Source organism: Piliocolobus tephrosceles, chromosome Y, assembly GCF_002776525.5.
Source record: "Piliocolobus tephrosceles isolate RC106 chromosome Y, ASM277652v3, whole genome shotgun sequence".
In the NCBI taxonomy this organism is placed as follows: Eukaryota; Metazoa; Chordata; class Mammalia; order Primates; family Cercopithecidae; genus Piliocolobus; species Piliocolobus tephrosceles.
Window position 1 is genome coordinate 715569 of NC_045456.1, and position 21970 is coordinate 737538.

The 21970-nt window shown below is 37.2% G+C and overlaps 1 long non-coding RNA gene across 2 annotated transcripts in view; it reads left to right on the forward strand.

Annotated features, from left to right (window-relative positions):
- The window catches only part of LOC116418598, a 916691-nt gene that overhangs the window by 545126 nt on the left and 349595 nt on the right, over positions 1–21970 (forward strand). Inside the window, exon 3 of one of the 2 annotated variants that reach the window (XR_004228701.1) lies at positions 4665–4668. The exons of the other annotated variant lie outside the window; for it this stretch is intronic. This is a non-coding gene — a long non-coding RNA (uncharacterized LOC116418598). The remainder of the gene's footprint in view (positions 1–4664; positions 4669–21970) is intronic. 2 annotated transcript variants of the gene reach the window in all.

Sequence of the window (21970 nt, forward strand, 5' to 3'; positions counted from 1 at the left end):
AGTATGTATACAGTAACAAATGCCTATAGATCAGGGCTCAGCAACATTCTATAAAGAGCCAGAGAGTAAATAACTGAGGCTTCGAGGGCCATAATTTCTGTGTCACAACTACTCAACTTTGTTGTTGTATTGCCGAAGCAGTCATAAACAATATGTAAAAAATGGATATGACTGTTTTCTAATAAAACTTTACTTATAGAAAAATCTCCTTAGGGCATAGTTTGCTGACGCTTGTTAGAGAGCTTATAGTATGGTTACATATTATTTCTATATCATAACAAAATACAGTGTGAATTCATTGAGGTCTTACACATCTCCGTTTTACACACATACACACATATACACACACGTACATATACATATACGTATACACACATTTATATGCACATACACACATATCATTGTGTCTCAATGAATATACTTCTGAACAAGTAAGTTGATGGAAAAATTAAATAGCTCAACAACTATATCTTGATAAAAATATGTATACATAGAAAAGGGGTCAGTTATCTTTGTATAAAAATGAAATAGGTCAAATTAACTTAATACGTAAATTCAACTTTTAAAATTAAGGAAATAATGGGGGAAGATGAAAATAAGTGATCCATTTGTTATATGGTTGCTAGAAGTAGATAATGTAATTGTGTATATTTATGTGTGTGGAGAGAGTTTGAGAAAGAGAGAGACATTCAGATAAAGTAAGAGAGAGGTTTAGAGTAGGAAGACCCTGGATACCATGACAGAGCATTAGGTTTTATTCTGAATTTTCAGGCAGTTAAAGCAAAAAGCAAAACACAATAGAATATACAATCAGATCAACAGAAACCTACATTTTCTACATAAGGGATACACCTTTTTCCTGGTGCTGAAAGAACTATAATATGAATCTTTATACAAGGAATACGGAACAACATAATAGATCATGTTTCCAGTAATGGGTTTAGAAAGGTACACAATGTCCTTCATTTTACTTTTTCACATGCAGATATTTGACAAAGCCCAAAGACACAGCATTAAAACATTATTGAGGCCGGGCACAGTGGCTCAAGCCTGTATAATCCCAGCACTTTGGGAGGCTGAGACGGGCAGATCACGAGGTCAGGAGATTGAGACCATCCTGTCAAACACGGTGAAACTCTGTCTCTACTAAAAAATACAAAAAACTAGCCGGGCGAGGTGGCGGGCGCCTGTACTCCCGGCTACTGGGGAGACTGAAGCAGGAGAATGGCGTAAACCTGGGAGGCGGAGCTTGCAGTGAGCTGAGATCCGGCCACTGCACTCCAGCCTGGGCGACAGAGCGAGACTCCGTCTCCAAAAAAAAAAAAAATTATTGAAAAGATGGCTTTCAGAGACATTTGATTTTGGAATTATTTCCATCTTGTATTCCACAAATAAGGACAGATTCAAAGGATGGAACTGTGGTGTGGTTCATCATTGGCCCTCAGTATATCCAGGTCTCTAAGTGATCACTGACTTATTAGTCAATGATTAGAAGTCATCAAATTTATGTCAAACAAAGCACTTTTCCATGTTTTATCTCATTAGACCTCTCAACAACCTTGGGCAAGCATTATTATCACCAGGTTTATGAATGAAGAAATTACACTGATAAGTTATGAAGTATGACAGCTCCAAGTAAAAGAATAAAGGCTATCTATAGCTCACTCTCTACACAGATTAGTAGCATCTTCTGAGATTCATCATTCCAGTCTAAAATTTCCACGCTTATTTTTTAAAACAGAGTAAACCTTTCTCAGAACACAACGTGGAAACTCGATATACAAAAGGAATATGGAACTGTTCTGGTTAAATACACGTGGGATAGGTCCAGACACCAACTTGTTTGACATCCCGCTTCACCTCAATAATCTTCCACAATGGTCCCCAATGCACCAATATCCCTAAAAATCCTTGGTGCTCAGTTTGAAAACCACTGGTCTGTATCAGTGAAGATGCAAAGTCCTCCACTTAGGAGACAGATAAGCACAAGTTTAAGTAGTGTTTTATAGCACCCAGGGCATGATTGGCTTTGCCATTTAGTATAAGACCCTAAAGGATTAAAATGCATGGTTTCATTCTACAAGTATGCCTGTTGACAATTGGTTGAAACTTATGCAAATATGTTCAAGAAATAAAATAATCCATTGGGAAATACTGTTGTTATCTACCAAGTTTTTGAAAACCAGAAGAATTTAGCCATGATAAATTCTTTAGCCATGATAAAAGTCCATGTATATTTATGCACACGCGTGCACACACACACTCACTCACACACATAACTATTTGGCACGCTAAAACAACCTCTTTGGGCTGATTGCCTATTTACCTTTACTGAAACTTGGCTGTCCTCAAAGGATGTGGATCCTATAATCCTCTAAAACAAAGCTGTACTGTCTTTCTCTAATATTTCAGGACATTTACCTCCCCTTTCTCTCCATTTGCAATTCCAGACCTTGATGTTACCTACTGTTTTGTATTAAAAAAACAAACAAACATATAAAATTCTTTGTTCTTTGAGGGGCAAACCATCTGGCCTTTTCTACTTTCTTATTGCTACTCCTTTAAATTTCTTGGTCATTCCCTTCATTAACTGAAGAATATATCGCCTAGTTAGCATTCTTCTTTCACTCTCCAGTCACTGTTATTATTTTGGCAATTTCAACATCCAAGTGGCTAAGAACTCACTCTGAATTCTTTGACCCATCCTCATTACCACTGACCTATTCCATCCCTCCACGCCAGCTTGAACCAGGGCCTCAAAATCTACACTAACTCCAAAATCAACAGTTGAAATATTCTACTTCCTAACCATAGCCTTCTTGCCATCCAGATATTTTGCTCTAAAACTTAAACTACAACAATTATTACCTCCAGTCCATTGTTTCTATTGATAGATTGATTGTTCTTTATCTACCATTTCCCTTTTTATCACTTTCATCCTGACTAACCTAATCCCATTGGTCCTTTATAAAAAAAGGACTTCCATCTCATTTCATTGTATTTCCCTTGAAAACCCCCTAACCTACTTAAACCAACCATTTACCTTTTCCATCCCAGCCACTTTGCTGGAGAGGATCATGAAACCAGGCAGGTTTCTTTCACGTTAACTTCCTTAGCTCTAACCTAAACAGACCCTTTGCAAGCTCGGTAACTCTATATTATTCAAGTCCTCAAATAACTAGTTTAGTCGTTCTCTTCCCTCTTTAAATCTCCTTACTTGTATCCTTCCTCTTTACTCCGAGATTATGACCTCATCTCATGCTTTCTTAAAGAAAATAATAAATGTTAAGTGGAAATTCCATCTTCCTTCCACTACCAAATTATGAACCTACTGCATCTCATCTTTTTTCCTGTTATGTCCTTCTGCGTGTTCTCTTTGTTTCATCCGCTAGAAAACAGTCTCCATGAGGAAAGACAGAGTCTGTTCTCTTTTTACCATAGATATATCTCAAGCTTTGTACAATGCTTAGTGTAATATACACTTCGGTATATTATTTATATTTGTATGTGTGTGTTTGTAAGAGAGAGAGTAAGACAGAAAAACGGGGTGCATGTATGCTACATGTCTTGGCTTGGCTTAGAAAATCTAATAATCAAAACCCTTTCATATTGCCCTCTGATATTTTAACTGAGTATCTCATAAAAGATTATGGCATTCCAAGGTACAATGCTACCTCTTCATTTCAGGAAGAGTGCCAAGCGGCCAGGTTATCATGCAGACAAGATAGAGAAATTATTCCTAGTCTTCTATGAAAATCAAAACTGCTGAATTTAACATCCCGTACATAGTAAGAATAATAAGCCTATAATGTACTCACCGAGCTCTGAAATTGCATTCATTTAGAGCATTAATTTTCCAGAATTATTTCAGTTGATTCTAACATTAATAAAAGTGCATTACCTGTTTTAATAATTTGGGAGGAAAGAAGAATTAGTCTGGCTCCTAATCTGCACATGGAGTGCGTGAGCACTGCGGAGCATATAAGTGAATCTTGCAACGATAAAGTGTCCTCTTACATGCAATTCAAATAGAAATGAAAATCTGAAGCGACTAGATTTGCTTCACATATGAACACTGTGCCTTAAGAGTACATTATGATTTTTAAATTTTGAATTGGAGCTGTTTCCAGAATCCTGCTTAAAGACCCTGCTGGAGATCTGTGGTCTCCAAATAACCCAAAACAAAGTAGCTGGATATAAAGATGTGGAAGAAAGCCAGGTTCTAGGAAGAGAGACTAAGACAACAGACAGGTTCTAGAAAGAGGCAAGGGACCTTGGAGGTCCCCAAAAAGCTAGTGGTTAAAAATAGAGCTGGAATACATAAAGGTCAGTATCAGTGTAAATCAGACTAGTCTTTCTTAACTTTTCTCAAAAGTGGGAGAGCTAGAGGAAGTATTTGCTTTGCAAAGGGCATCTTTGGCACACTGCTTCCGGGGTTAACAGAGAGGCTGTAATGATGTCGAGAAAGTAAGTCATTAAACAAAGTGTGATTTGATACTTTAAAAGGAAAGGCCAGGCATGGTGGCTCAGCTGGGTGCAGTGGCTCCCACCTGTAATCCCAGCACTTTGGGAGGCTCAGGCAGGTGGTCACCTGAAGTCAGGAGTTCGTTACCAGCCTGGCCAAGGTGGCGAAACCTGGTCTCTACTAAAAATACAAAAATTAGACGGGTGTGATGGCACGTGCCTGTATTCCCAGCTACTTGGGAGGCTGAGGCACGAGAATCCCTTGAACCCGGGAGGCAGAGGTTGTAGTGAACCAAGATTATGCCCCTGCACTGCAGCCTGGGTGATAGTGTGAGACTCCATCTCAAAATGAATAAATAAATAAACCAAAGGAAAGCAGAATTTTACTGTGAAAAAATCCTAATGGGTTGTTCTTACTGGTTTAGAAATGTGATCTCAGCCTACTCACTCATGAAATATATCTTTGGTCCTCTTAATGAAACTCCAACTATAATTACCTTTTTTTCCTCATGAAACAACCTTTGTGAATATAGTGTTAGATATGTTGCACTGTATTTATTATTCATTTAAGCTTCATAAACATCATCATACCTGAGAGCTACTTTCTCTAAGTAAAAGAAAAAATAGATAGTATTCGGAACAGAACTTCCTTCTGACGTATCCCTGTCATTTCTTTTTTGTAGTCTCAAACATACTGATACTTCTCTGCACGGTAGTGATTTGTGGAGGGATTCACTGTTCTGTAATTACTCTAATCTGATAGCAAAATTTTGTGTGCATGTACGTTTTCCCTTTTGGGGAGGGAAGTAATAAGGCATTTGGGGACTTTCCTCCCCCATAGGGAAGAATTTGATAACTTTCATCAAATTCTCAAAGGGGTCTATGACCTGAAACAGACTGAAGACCTTTACTAAAAAAATCCTTTAGAACTCTCCAAGACAACATGGTGAAATCAACCACATTTGTCTTTACTGCATCCAGTTTCCCTGTGCCTGTCCTCTTGTACACGGTTCCTTCATGATCTCTGCTACGTTTCCTTTTTTTTTTAAAAAAAAATTCTCCAGTCTTGCTGCATTAGAAGACCGATGCCACTATTGACAGCTTAAAATGGTATTGATGATGTTTTAAACAAGTTGAGTGTTAAAGAACTGATATAGTTGAATATTTCTCCCCTTCAGGTCTCATTCTGAATTGTTATCCCCAGGGTTGGAGGTGGGGCCTGGTGGGAGGTGTTTGGGCCATGGGGACCCATCCCTCATGAATGGCTTGATGCAGTAATGAGTGACTTCACATTCTATTAGTTCACAGCAATGCTGGTTATTAAAAAAAGTCTGGCGCCTCCCTCCCCTTTCTTGCTCCCTCTCTCGCTATGTGCCACTCCTGCTCCCTCTTCACTTTCCACTGAGAGTAAAATCTTCCTGAGGTCCTGACCAGAAGCAGATGCTGGCGCCATGCCTTTTGTATAGCCCACAGAACTATGAGCCAAGTAAATCTCTCTTCTTTATAAATTACCCAGTCTCAGATGTTCCTTTATAGCAATGCAAAACAGACTAATAAAAGAATTAAACCCCTAAATCATATTTCAAGAAGTAGTCTGTTTCAGGGGAACATTTTATAGGTAGAAATCTCTACCACTGTGGGCAGACTTTTATTTTTTAAACAAAAACAAATGATTATGAGCCGTAATTATACTCTATCTTTTTTGTTGTTGTTGAAGTTCTAATGAATGTTCTTTACCCGGTAATCATCAAGTCTAAGTGTAATACCAATTCCTGGAACAAGATCCCTTGATAGAAATTTTAAAAATTCAAGGTTACTTTAACTTCAATTTTACTTGTGAGGACAGGCCATTCTTAATGTTAAATCTTCATCCTCCACTAAAGAATAGAGAATTTTTTTTTTCCAGGAAGCCTTAATTTTTGAGTTCCAGCGTTCCATTTTCTGCTTTCTCATTGAATAACCACTTCCTACAATATATTTTCTCAATTAAATAGCAATAAAAGTAATTTACAGCTGTATAAGAGCTTATCCTTCTTTGTAAAACACAATAACCGGTCCTTTTAACTTGTATCTATCAAATGCCTACTATGTGAAAAATTATAAGGTCCAGTGAGATAAATAATATGAATGTTTTGTAACCTGGTAATACTATTTGATATTTAAATTAGATTGAGAAAAGAAGAAATAGTGTTTAACAGATGCTGTGTGTGCCTCATCCAGATCCCCTTTATCGGGCCAGGCCAACTACCCCCTAGCTTCTGTGGTGCTGACTGCTAACAGTTCACGTTCACTTCTCCAGAGGATTGCCCCATTCATGAAAGTCTGGGAAGCTCTGCCTCCATTTTCCAATGTGGTCCTTGGCAAAAGTCTTATCAATATGGAGATACAAAAGCCCACCTTGCCTTCTTTAAGGTGGGAAAAACTCAGTGATACAGTTGATGCTCCAGAGCTCCCTGTGGGATCAGGCTGAGGCTAGTCTTCTAAAATCTTATCTTTGCCTAGCTCTTTCCCCTGCCCTATCTTTCTAAACCCATTCCCTTACAGGTTTCTCCTGAAAACCCTCCCTCAGGAAATTACTTACACAAAAGTCCTTATCTCTGGCTGTCCTTTCAGGGAATCTGACTGAAGACAGAGTAGAAGCAGTGCTTTTACAAACTGCTTTTTTTTTTACTCTATAGTAATTGTAGAATCACCAGACTATAGAGTTGCCAAAGACCTTAGGATTTACCATCTTTGCCTCTTACATATGGGTAATGAGGCCCACTAAGTGGCTTTAAAAAAAGCCAAAAAATATGTCTTTAGGACGGAACATAAAACACAGATCTGCTGATTTCCAGCCCTGTGGCCTTCAAATAATCATTACAGTTAAGACTATATACTTCCTTTTATGAATCCATGAATGAGCAGTAAGACTTCTTATATAAATATACATAAATTTGTTTTTTCAGCAAAGGATTGTGAAACAAAGTCAGACCATTCAAATTTGCAACGTTTAGTAATACTCTGGAAAACTCATATTATTAATTACCGGCAACATTTTGCCCCCTTTCAAAATAAATATTTTATTCTTCAGATTTTTAAATGTTTTTTCTTTTTCCTTTTTTTTTTTTTTTTTTTTTAGATAGAGTCTCGCATTGTCACCTGGGCTGGTCTGCAATGGCGCGATCTTGGCTTACTGCAACCTCCGCCTCCCAGGTTCAAACGATTCTCCTGCCTCAGCCTCCTGAGTAGCTGGGATTACAAGTGTGCACCACCACGCCCAGCTAATTTTTGTATTTTTAGTAGAGACGGGTTTCACTGTGTTGGCCAGGCTGGTCTCGAACTCCTGACCTCATGATCCACCCGCCTTGGCCTCCCAAAGTGCTGTGATTACAGGCGTGAGCCACCGTGCCCGTCCTGTTTTTTCTAAAAATACCTCAGTGTTTTTAGATTGACTCAGGACTGATCTCCTACATATCGGGAAGATACTGAATCCTATAGAAATTTAATTATCATGCAAAGCATGCCTACTTGTGTTCTGGTACACGACCTTTAGAATTTGTCCTTTTTCTGTGATCCTTTTTAAAACCACTTAAGAAAAACTGGAAATGTTGGCAATGTTAATACCTATTAACATCACGTTTGCTTATTAAATAAGAAAAGTATGTGAGATAAAGCAGACAAAAACAAGATGGTCAACCTTGTTAAGTACAGATACTGAAGGAGAAGCTTTTTATCTCCTATAAGGCAAAGTTGCCATGTTCAGCAGGCTCTCAGCATCCCTTGAAATGAACCTAGGTTGCATCTTACCATTCTGAGTGTTGGAGCGGCTGTTGATAATGCAATCTGTTATGGTAGGCTAATAGTTAAAGGCTAAATTGCTGCTGCTGTCCTTGTGTAAATGTGAGTGCCTGACTGGGGCCTTATGGAATCACAGACAGCTCTTCTAAGCTGACAGGTGAAGTGGCTTTATAGTAGCCAGGGCCTAGAGAGGCCAACCAACTGTTTAAACAGAGTTGCCAGCAGGGGGAGCTCTTAAAAACAGGCCTGGACAAACTGCATCTGTCAGGGAAACACTTGCTTAATGCAGAGAAAATTAAGAGAAAGTGCTTTCCAATTTCAGGCAAAGCATATACATTTGTAAAGAGCCAGAAGAGCAAGTCAGAGTGGGCCAGTGAGTGCTAACGATGTAAGAAATCTTTGGCAGTTCTTATTCACAGAGCAGTGGCAGAGAATCAGAGAGACAATCTGGATATTCCCAGGATGTCCTGAGCTCCAGTTAAAGCATAGCTTTAAGGATTGAACTGGATAGAAAGAGTCAGGAATTGAGGCTTTAAAATTGCTGAAGGTTTGTAATTTCTCTTCAAGTAAAATTCCAAAATGATTGGATCTTCCATTTATGGGGAAGTTTCCCTTCACTATGTATACATAGCCAAGTCAAAGCCCTTGTTTCTCCTTTTCTTTATCTCACACACTTCAGTGATTTGTCTAACAAACCCTGAAGTTCATACTATCAGATGTTGATGATAACACTTTAGGTTTCTGTGAACTGAGTATAGCAAGCATCACAGCAAAAATACAAATTCTAACAGTCTTATATAGAACAAAAGAATGATTACCTAGATATTAGCAGACAACATTTCAAAATTTCTGAGTCTAATGTAATGAGATTTGGATGGAGGGTGCATAGCAAAAATTAACAAGACCAAGTCAGGACTGATGTACAATCTGGGAGAATACTGAGTCCTATTCAAATTCAATTATTATGCAAAACATGTCCATATTGCTAAGTTTTTATTATTTTGCACTTTGCTAAGTCATTGTTACATTGAGACTGATCTCAAATCTAAAATTATCCAAGGTACACCACTTGCAAACCAATAAGATAATATGTGTGCACCCCAAGAAAAGATGATGATCTATAGTGATTGATTAGCTGTTGCATACTTGCTGCGAGTATGAAGTCGATACTGCCTGAACTCCCTTTTTCCCCTAACATAGCATAAAGAATATCCTACAAAATTCATTCTGACCTGAAGTCCCATGATTCCTTCACACCGATTCTTCTGAAAGAACAGACTATAGTGAGTTTAGGCAAGTATTTATATGGGTGAAGTGTTTCTTTTAGGGATCACTCTTATATCTTGCAATCTTTCAACTTTGTCTTGCTTCTCACTTCCCAGATATGATATGTAAATGGACCAGAAAAGAGTGGGGTAGCTTTCTGACTTTATAACTTCACAGTGAAGATAATGGATAGATGTGTGATAGTATATTCTCCTTAGTTTGGCAACCATTTAGATGCCAAATCTTCTCCCATCTTAACTCATATGAGGATAATAAAAGTCATTTAAATGGAAGTTGCCATGTGTTCATTTATTCAAGAAAATTTTGTTGAACGCTTAGTAAGTACAAGGCACCATATTAAGGTGGAAAGGTAAGTAAGACAAGTGCAGCTCTTTTCCTCATTGAGCTTATGGTCTAGCATCCTTACTAATTCAGTATCTAAAATAGCTAATCACTTGGGCTGTATAATTTAGCGTCCATTAGAAGCACTCCAAGAGGCTTGGCTGGGGGGCATTTGTAGGTCACTCAAATGAAATGTTAACTCCTTCTAGGCTTTATTCAGCAAGTCAAACTTAACACCTTCAATACAGGCAATTAGGATCAAAAGGTGTTAAAGCACTTCAGGCACAAAGCCATCTATCAAATTAAATTACTTAATCTTTCAACTGGTTGCTTTTAAAGTAAATGACCCTCAAAAGTTAGTGGGCATTAGTGTGGCCTAATGTTCAAATGTAGTTTAAAATCTAAATATTGATATTCTAAACAGATCACACTCTCCATACAATGAAATGTATCCTTGATTTTAGACTTTTCCCCTTAAGAGATATTTAAAAATAGGCATCTCCTCTTCCTACAGAGTACAGGGCGATTTTTTTTAGAGTAGTCATTATTATGCCATTATAATTGGAAGTTGTGCATTATGAACTGAACAATTCCAGGAATTCTATGTTGGCTTGGGTTCTCCCAAAAGTATATCACGAGACGAGAAGTGGGTTCAGGTAGTTAATTATAAGAAGTGCATTCAAGAAAGGAGGGGAAGTGAGACAGAGAAGGGAAAAATCCCTAAAAGAATTTTAATAAGCAGGTTATCTCAGTGGACTCCTAGGCCTCAGTCCTATTGAGGACCCTCTGAGGAACCATGTAGAGCATGCTTCAGAATAATTCCATCAAAGAACAAAGTAATACAAAATATTTATCTGCCAACTCTCAGCCGTTATTGGTTGAGGGTAATCCCTAGGGCGGGTAAGTTTCAGAGGCTTCTAGGCTTCCCAACAAGCAGGCTGGGCAAGCTCCCACAGTTGCAGAGAAAGCCCTTGCATGGAGAAGCAGTGAAAAGAGGCGCTTGCAGTGGATGGTTATCAGCATACTAGGAAGTGTTCAGTACACCTACATGTTTATTTAAAGGTGGGCTGAGGGGACATGAGGTGGAGCATCCCCAGCATTGGTACACCCTGCAGACAAATTGTTGTAAACTGGATTTGCTTTAAAAAGAACCATGATCAGCTAACATTTGACAAAATGTTGGTCCATAGGCTTATGTGGAAGTAATACTTTGTTTTCTGCAATGCGTCCGAAGAAAATTTGTATGCATGTAGATTTATAGCACTTAAACTATCTTATCACAGTAATGTTTATTTCATCATATCAAAAACTGCATACCATCATTTCTTCTTGCCCATGCCTGTGATTCTTCTGAGGGCTAGGAGAAAAGGGGTATTCCATGGAGCAGTTCGCCTCTACAACAGAAAAAACAAGGGATGTTAAGTTCAGGGTGCCGTTCATGCCACATTTATTCATTGATGATAATAATACCCTGTGCTTCTTTACCAACTTTTGGCCTGATGACAACATCCTTGGAGTGTCAGAGAGGTTATTATGACCTTTATTTTACAGCTGAAGAAACTTTGTTTTGTTAAAACCATGAATTGCGCACTTGGGTTAGATGTTCTTCCTTAGGATATTTTAGTTAATCTTGCTCAGAAACTTGGAATATTTTCGTCCTTGTTTTACTGATGAAAATTCTGATCGGGGCTGGTGGAGTTCCCATGAGGCAAGAAAGTCTGGTAGCAAGACCCAGTTCCTGAAGCTTCAACTTCAGTGTTCATTACCCTGAAACACTTGACCTTTCCAGGTTGTCACCAGTTTCCCCTCAATGTTCCCCAACAGATATCTAGTCTTACATGTTACAACTTTCGTAGGACCTTGCACGGTACCAAATTTGTTGAGTGAGTACATTCTACACAGTCACAACACACTGAAGATATTTTTTATCTGAGAAAACTTGACCTCCATCCAGATGAGAGTTGATTTGATTAAAAGCTTCATGGAACAACACCCACTGATTAATCAATGTTTTATGTAATCTGCCTTCTACCAAGTTTCACTTGGTTAGTTACGCCTTGGTGTTCTACTTATTGACCTAGGCTCCAAGGCCACATGTGAACTGGCTTTTCCTTGTGTCTACAGCCTCATCTCACAGGGAGCTCCCTCTCATTCTCTCAGGTCTAGCCACATTGGCCTCCTGTTCATCTCTCTTACATGCCGTGCTCTGTCTCATCAGTGCAGCATTCAACATGCTGTTTCCTCTCCCAACAATGTTGTTGCCCTTTGTCATCACCAAGTAAACTCGTGCTTATGCTTCAGATCTCAGCTCAAGCATCAGTTTTCAGGAAATCTCTATATCCTCTGTAGACTCTAATAACACTGTGTGTCTCTTTGTTGCTATTATTAGAACTTTATAATTTATGTGTGTGTGTGTGTTGTGTGTGTGTGTGAAGATTTAATCAATATCTATCTCTCATACCATCTTGTCTGATCCGTTACAGCAAAATCCTTATTTGTTTGGACTTACCAATGTACCCCCCAGCACCTAGCAGCAGCTACCATAGGGCCTTACACATGGCAAACACTCAATAAATTATGTCTTGAATACAATATATCCATCTATATTAATAATTCCTCTGAGTTGGACCTAGAGTGTTTTTCTCAGCCCTAGTGTTTCTCACTTAGGTAAGTATTGCCCCACCCCGGGGGGATTTGGAAATATCTAAGGGTGTTTTCTGGTTGTCAGGATGACTAAGTGCAACTAATGGGATTTGGTGGCAGAAGGGATAACGATCATGTCACGTGTGGATAGTCTATCCAAGAAATAATTGTTTCACCCAAAATACCAGTAGGACCCTCTGAAACACTGCCAGGAAGATTATGTATTGCAATAGTAGGCATCTAAAGTATCTAAAAATTGTGGAGTTTTGGGCTTTTAAAAGTCTTTATGATATAACTGTACATATTTATGGGGTACAGTGTGATTATTTACATGACTTATACAGTGTATAGGCACAAGTTTATGTGTGGATGTGCATATGTGTGTGTGACCTATCTTTTTAGTTAATCTTATGTCAATTAGTAATTAGTTTACAGATTATTTTCCCAAGTGGTGTCAGAAAGAAGGGCTGCAGGGAAGCAGAAGGAAATGGTGATAGGAAAACTGACAGATCAGAAATGTTAAACCTAAAAATGACCAGGGGGCCCCATGTTAATCTGATTTATACTGCTGATATTTTCCTTTATATTTCCTAAGTTCTTTCTTGCTTTTTTGTTTTTATCTGACTTTTTATTTATTCTCCAGGTTAACTCCCCATTCTGACAGGTTCATGTGTTTGCTTTCTTCCTTTTAGTTCAAATAGAGAACTGAGATTAGTTTTCAGTACTGTTTGTGTCCAGAGTCACAGCCTGTGGTTGCGATAGAGAAGCTAGGTAAAGCCTATGTCAGTGTTTCCGTTATACCATGAGAGCAATCCAAATGTCAGTGGTAAAGTTTCCTTTACTAGACTGAAAAAAAATCATTTTCATCATACCTTTCCTGCATCAGATGCCTGGAAAAACACGGGGCAGAGATGAAAACTACAGTAACATAATGGGACAAAGCACTAGATGGGGACTCCAGACATTGGGGAGCCCTACTGACCAACTCTAAATCATTTAACCTCTTTTGACCCTGGTTTTACCATTTTAAAATAATCAGAAGACCAGACAAGATAGCCTGTAGGGTCCTTTTCTGATCTAAAATTGAGTTTTCAAGTTTGACAAGGAATAAGGGAGGAGAAAAAAGATATAGGAGATGTTATCTTGGAAACTAGGTAAAAGTATTCCTCACCATGTATGAAATTGTAAATCGTGTCTTATTTCTTTGGAATAGTACAGAAGCTTCTATTCTGGAATAGAACAGCTAGTATACTTCCAAGACTTTTGAAGGAGCAAGAATGGAGCTCCCTGGAGAACTGACTGAACATGGCTTCAGAGGCAGTATCCATATAAATAACTACATAAGTGGTTAAGTGGGCCATGGGGATAAACCCATGCTTTAATCCCACTTTCTGACTGTCTCTATATACCGGGCTTGTGCTTATCCGCTCTAAACCATTGTTTCCTCAAGTGGAAAATGGGACCGATGGTAGCACCCACTTCACAGGATTGTGATAGCTAAGTGAACAAATGTCACATGAAAACATGTCTTAGCACATGGTAAATGCTCCATAAATAATTGATGTGATTACTGTAAGCAAGCTACACTGATCAAGAATGGAACCATTTAATAAATGATTCTTTGGTTACTAGAATTCTGCCCCCACTGTAGCCCACTTCTTGCGGAATGGCTGATAAATACTTGCATGAAATAGCCACTCAAATGACTGCTACCAGTCAAATGCTGAGAAAAGATATGTTTGAAAAGGTATTGCTTACTACTTTTTATTGAAAAGGTATGATTACTTTTTATAAATTTATTTCTGCTCTCAAAACTGCTACAGATGGTTCTGACTTTTAAATTAATCACAGTGATCTAGGAAAAGGCCACATTTACTGTTTAGTCTATCATGGATTATGGACCCTCATATGTGACTCACTGATAATTTTCTTTTATTATTCCTTCCAGAGACATAAAGACAAGAACTGCCCTCACTTTTACTGTATTTTGACCTGGACCAGTCTACATTTATATGAATAGCTACAAAGCAGCTTTCAGTACAAGGCTGTAGGGTAGGTTCAGATTTGGCCTCTCCATTAATTAGTACCATTAGCTGGGCAGGCAGCTGCCAAAGGGACTTTCTCCACACTCCCATGAGTTGGTCACAGAGATGTTACTGTAATTTTTTTTTACTCATCACAATGATTAATTGCTGCACTGAGTTCATAATTTCTCCTGGGAGTTAACCCATAGCTTGGGATAAACTCTAAGATTTTGTCAAATGCTCCCATTCTAAGATTGGAATATTGTTGAATCATCCTGTCAGATGATTCAGGATTTTAAAAGTTCAGAGCACTCTAATATTCAGATAATTATATACACATTGTTTTCAGTCTTCTTCTGCTTTATGATCCTTGTTTATATTTCTTTGTGTCATTCTTTTCAGTAATTATTTCCATCATTTCTTAAGTATAAACATATTCTCACTGGCTGTGTGGTAGTGTTTCAATACAGCTTGTCATTTCTAGGCAAGCTCTTCTAATAATATTTTATATTTTTAATTTAGCTCATTATATTTTGCTGTAATATGGGTTTCATTGGTTTTTTTAAATGAGTTTAGTTTGTTGTAATATACGGTTAATTCTGTTATGTGCCAGAATTATGCATTTGACAGTTTTACATGGAATTATTTCAATTGGCAAATTAAATAAACTTATACTATAGCCTCAGTATTAGTATTCTTAATGGATACACTTTTTAAAAGTGAAGATAAATTCCCTGACCTAAATAGTTAGGCAGTAAATGAGACATGTAGAGTAAAATCAGTATTTCGTTTCTTTGAAACTTTATTGTGACTTGAAACAGTGTAACAAAATACCAGTCTAATGCCATATTACTAATTTTACCAGTGCTGTAATTTTTAAATAATAAATATACACTTTACTGATTAATGACTTGAGCCACTTACTCTTCATCAATGTGAAACTGCTCTTCAAGCTTCCCATTCCACCTCTGCTGTATCACTTGCTTTCAATAAGCTCATCTCTCATTTAATTTAAAATGTAAGGTAGTACATTCAATAGCTCTCTACATAAATTGTTTTTAACTAGATTGATTTATGCCTATGTAGGTATAAATAAGGACTTGAAGTTACTTGTGTGATAAATAACAAATAAAATATAAATTGTTGAACAGATCAATGGAAAAGGACATAAGAGTGGAGTAATAAAATAAAACCAGAAGATACAATTAGTTTAAGAAATGCCTACTGTAAAATGCCATCAAATCACTAGAAGTAGAATGTAGATTTGGCTCTAGCTTCCCAGTAGCCGAAGCAAAAACCACTGCATTATTTGCAAGATTGTTTTTGTAGTATGTTTTAAAGTTTTAATTCACAAAAGAATCTTTTCCTGATATGAGCATGAACTGATATTTCTCTTGAGAGTCCTAATGAACAGCTTGTTACAGGATATGAAACACATTTTCCTCAACATCACTCTGACAATAATTTCGAGGGGGAAGTTTCTGTATTTTTTTCTCAAAGATGTGAATTGTAGCAGTAATGCCAAAGCAGTATTCAGTAACACCAGTTTTACATGTAACCAAAGCAATGCAATGCAAGTTTGGGAACAATGACATTACATGTTTTACCCAAGAATAATACTTGGCTACTCCAGAAGAATGAATGACTTTTATATTCTTCATTCACAGATATATATTTATGTGAATAAAAATAGAATTCAAGTACAACACTATTATATTTTTATTTTTATTTATTCAGCCACCTGTGATTTGGGGTTCAAAGTATTGGCAAGGACACCTGAATTTTTCTCTAATATACTCTGAGATGGCTTTTTTTGAAGTGTTTTTGTTTTGTTTTGTTTTGTTTTGTTTTGAGATGGGGTCTCACTCTGTCACCCAGGCTAGAGTGCAGTGGCGTGATCTCCACTCACTGTAACCTCTGCCCCCTGAGCTCAAGAGATCCTCCTTCCTCAGCCTCCCAAGCAGCTGGGACCACAGGTGCACGCCACCACACCGACTAAGTTTTTTTATTTTTGGTAGAGATAGCATTTCATCATGTTGTCCTTGCTTGTCTCGAACTCCTGGCCTCAAGTGATCTGTCCGTCTCAGCCTCCCAAAATGCTGAGATTACAGGTGTGAGCCACTGCACCCAGTCAGCTTTTTGAAGTTTTGATACAATAATTACCTGGAGTAAACAAGGTGGTGATGCAGGAATAGTGCAGATCCTGAATAGTGCAGAAGGCTTAAGGAAGTAGAATGTTAGAATAGATTTATTTTGTGATAACAGTGAACCCACCACCTGACCATATTCCTCAGAGGGGTCAAAGGACAGTTCCTTCACTAAGGCAATAAGAAATGGCAATGATCAATGAAATGTTCTGTGAAGGCTAGGGTAGACAGAAAGACATGCTGCCATGCAATTGGACCTCCTGATATCAATGGAGAAAAGAGGGAAATTCAGGAATCGTAGAGGCCAAAAGCAACACTTAACCTTCAGAGGCAAGGTAGTCTTTGTCTCAGATGCTGATTTTTGGGAAACCCTCAGATAAGACAATGATAAAGGCAAAAACCAACTCATTTTCGTGGATTATTTTATTTTTATTGCTATGTAATAATTGTACATATTGGGGGGGTACATGTGATATTTTGATACATGCATACAATGTTTAATGATCAAATAAGAGTATTTAGGATACCCATCACATCAAACATTTATCGTTTCTTTGTGTTGGGAACATGTCACATTTTCTTTTCTAGCTATTTTGAAATATACAGTAAATTATTGTTAACTATGCAATATAGAATTACTTGCTACTTTACTTATTTCTTAGCACTTTCAACTTTAAATTCACTTAAAATGTTATGACCTAGAAAGGCCTACATATTTTCATTATGACAGTACAGCACTTCATCATTTAGTAAGTATTTTTTTCTGGTTTCTTCTCCCTACCTCCCCATTTTTAATAATTGAAACCACTTTGCTTTTGATCATCCCAAGCACTTAAGTGACATAAGTCTTTCAGCTTCTGGATGAATAATTTATTTGTAATATTCGTAACTACATATAAAATAAACAGCTCATTTGTTTCTATTAATGTAGTCATTTTGAAGTCTGTTCTTCCTCTCAGATTCTTTTGCCAATTTAGCAGTGAAAAAATATATATAGAAACTGATTCAGTCTCAATGACTCCCACTTAATTCTTCAAACTGGAAAGTAGCTGGGTAAATGACTCACTATGGAACTGTTTCTTTACCATTACAAATGTTCTTCAGCTACTCTCAGTAAAATACCTTTATAAAACACCTAATATGTGCCCAGTATAATGCTAATTTAAAAAGAACTCCTGGTCGGGCGTGGTGGCTCATGCCTATAATCCCAGCACTTTGGGAGGCCAAGGCAGGTGGATCATCTGAGGTCAGGAGTTCAAGACCAGCCTGACCAGCATGGTGAAATCCCATCTCTTCTAAAAATACAAAAACGTTAGCTGGGCGTGATGGAGGGCACCTGTAGTCCCAGCTACTCAGAGGCTGAAACAAGAGAATCTCTTGAACCCAGAAGGTAAAGGTTGCAGTGAGCCAAGATAGCGCCACTGCCCTCTAGCCTGGGCGACAGAGTGAAACTCCTTTTCAAAAAACGAACGAACAAACAAGCAACAACAATAACAGAAAAAAACAAAAACTCCTATCCTTAAAGCTACTCATGATTGGATATAAATTTTATATAGACATCCCCAAAGATGTAAGTACTGAGATATGATCCCTGATAAAAGATAGTTACATACATTTGGTTCAACAAAAGTGTTTGACTGTCTTTGCCCTGGCCTTAAGTAGGCCTATAAGAAAACTTTAAAGATAAACCAAAGGTAATAATAAATAAGGTAACATACACTGGAAGGATAAGCACTGGGAAAATTGAGCAAGGAGTGAAGTTTATCTTTAATCTCCCTCTTCCACTTTCTGTATCTTCTAGTATCTGAGATCCCTGCTATCTGTCAAAAGCCTATTGAGTGTTTCATTCCAGACCAGTCACCCCCTCAGTAAAGCTGTGTGTTAAGAACTTGGTGCCAGGGGATCTTGAAAACTGAGAGACCTTTAAACCCCAAAGCTATGATTCTGTAATGGGTGATTTCAAGCATTGCTGCAAGTTAAAATTTTAGGGTAAAACATTATTCCTTATGATTTGCCAAGCACTTTTTATACCTAGAGACAAAAGAGCCCTAAAATTACTTCTCCACGAAACTTTCTTTGACACAGAAACTTAGAATTGTCCTGTTAAACTTGACAGCTAATGGTGATCATCTGGTGGTTGTGTGGTTTTCTTATAAAACACAGCTTTTTTAGGATTGTTTGAGTTTTCCAGTGTGTCTTTCTTGCAAATATCCACTCTTATTTAGAACATAATCTTGGCAAGAAGCTGTGTGCCTATTTGCCTTGACTTGCTTGGACCAAACACAAGCAGTCAAAATAAATTTAAAAGATGAAAATGATGATTCATTTGAGGTATTTTTTTAAGGTCCTTGCATGTGTCCTAGAAACTAGGGTCTTTGACACTATTTCATTTTGGAGGTCAAAGAAGAGAAACCTCCAGGATCTGTCAAATTAGTTTTTAAAGGAATATGTGTAAGAAAGCTAGGGAAGGATTTTTCCCCAGTAATATATGCCATACCACATTTAAAATAAGGAGCAGTAAATGCATGGAGTAATATTTTATATATACAGATGGATATATAAATTTGTACCTCCTATTTTAAATGGAATGCTTCCAAAAGTCTTTTGTTCTTCCTGGAACGAGCAGTTCAGAGAGGACATACAGACTAATAGATGGAGTGTTTTATAAGGGATTTAAGCCCTGGGTGAATGGTTGGACTAACTGACCATTAAGATCATTTCCAAACCAGATGTTCTATGATTTTATGAAAACATATATAAAGCCTATTATCATGTTTCTTGGTTTCTTTTTCAAAATTAATTACATTAAGTTCACAAATAATTTTCCTAGCATGCTTCACATTGTCTCAAGCTATGATATAATGTTTAGTTGAGTTTTAGTTAAGCGACCATATGCATTTTAAAAAAAGATATATACATAGTACCTAAAACTACCAGAAAAACAGTGATGACTGGGAATCTCACTTATTAACGTCTTCAGTAGAAACAATACATGGTACAAAGGGTTAAAAAAAGATAAGACGTCTGTGCTTATGGAGAAAAGGGGTCACGCTAACCAAGAACTTTTTTATTTTTGAAAGACACAAGGGAGCCCATCAGTCTTAAAATCATGCTTTCTGACTCAAATCTACATGTCAGTATTGAATATTGTGTTATAATGAATAACACTTGCACCACCTTGTTTGTTTCAAACAAAGTGATGTTGTCAAATACCACTCTCAATATGTCAATAAATACAATTGCACATACTTCAGTTACACAGAGAGTTAATATAAGTTCAATAACTGGCATATTTGTTATTAAATATGATTGCAGTAACAGGTCTTGGTGTTTCTGGACTGCAGCACAGCTAGGTGAATTGTCTTCCCTGACATTGAGCATCAAAAAGTCTTTTTACTTGCCACCCATTTTGCAAGGTCTCAGGGGACAGACGTTTTGCAAACTCTATGAAATCTTAATAACAGCCTAAAGGAGAGATCGCAAATGAAAATAAACAGCCACAGCCCCTTTAAACATGACTATATCACACGAATGCTATACATAGCAACTGAAAGCCAAATAATGGTTTGAACTGAACATGACTGGACGATTAAGGTCACCTTCGGCAGCTTTATAAGCAATTTCTTATTATAATGGTCTTCTGACATTTTTCTCCTATGACATAATTGTTGCAAGAGGTTGACATTCTCATTGGCTTATGGGAACATTTCCTTCTTTCTTTTGCCTTTTAGTCATGTGTCTGAACTTTTATTTGGTATTTCCTCTTTTGAGTGAATCCTAATATCAATGAGATTCAATACAATAACTTTTCTCAAACTTGATTGAAGGTATTGGTGTTTTTTTCAAGTATTTGCTACTTATTACTGGCTATATATTTTTTCTTTAAAAGTATAATTTTCTATTTATTATGGAAAATTTGAAAAATATAAGAAAATGGTCACCATAATCTCATGATTCAATGAGCTAAAATATTGTATTTTAAATTCTTTCAGAACCTGTTCTATGCATACATGCATATAAAAATGAAGTTTGACTTACTGCAAATAAGTTTGCCTTGCTTTTGCCTTTTTATGATTGATTATTTTATATATAACAAGAATATCATACACACGTGAGATATGTGAATAAGGATAATATAAATACCCCTGAAATCACAATCATGCTTGAGAGATGCAACATTTGAAGTTCCCGATGGGCACCCTACATTGCCCTCTCCAACACTATCCCCTTCTTTTATTTATTTATTTATTTATTTATTTATTTTTATTGTTATACTTTAAGTTCTAGGGTACATGTGCATAACGTGCATGTTTGTTACATATGTATACTTGTGCCATGTTGGTGTGCTGCACCCATCAACTCGTCAGCACCCATCAATTCGTCATTTATATCAGGTATAACTCCCAATGCAATCCCTCCCCCGTCCCCCTCCATGATAGGCCCCAGTGTGTGATGTTCCCCTTCCTTTATCCCACTCCCCAAAGTGGACACTCTTCTCAATGTTGTAGTAACTACTCTGTCAGTTTTCTTTATATTTTTACTACACTGGCATGGTGACTCTCAAATAATGATATTGAACTTTAGGAAATCTTCTGCAACTTTTTTTCACTCAACATTTTGTTTATGAGAATCATCCATTTTGAAATATATGAACATTTCACTGTTATATAGTATTCCATATTGCAAATATACCATTTTTATTAATCTGTTTCATATCAATGGATGTTTAAAAGCATTAGTATGAACAATTTCTCTATCAGTGGATATTACAAACAACAGTGGTGTGAACATTTTCATTCATATCTCTTAATGAAAATGTGCAAGTGTTTCCTTAGGGTCTAAATCTAAAGGACAATTACCGGGTTGCAGGACATGCTCAAAATTCGACTTTATTAGATAAAAATATTTTACGAAAATGGTTCTACCAATTTTTACTTTCCCTAGTAGCATAAAAGTTTTTCTGTTATATCTTGCTTTTATCACTTAATATGATTAGCTTTTTCTCAAGTTCAGATGGTCTTTCTATAGGCTGTCTCTACCTCATCAACATGTGATTTTCCTCCATATGCCAAACCTTGAGTAGACAGCCCATAGGAGGCTCTAAGCAGGCTAATCAACATGGAGACACTCCAGAAATAGTTGAAAATAAGGTTTGTTGCCAAATATATGAAATATTTTTGCTCTTATCTCTTTGTTCATTCATCTCTCAGGATGTCATTTGATTACCATGCATACGTATCCTCCATACACATACTCTTTAAATATAGCTTAAAAACCATAGCAGAGCAAATTGTCCTTCCTACT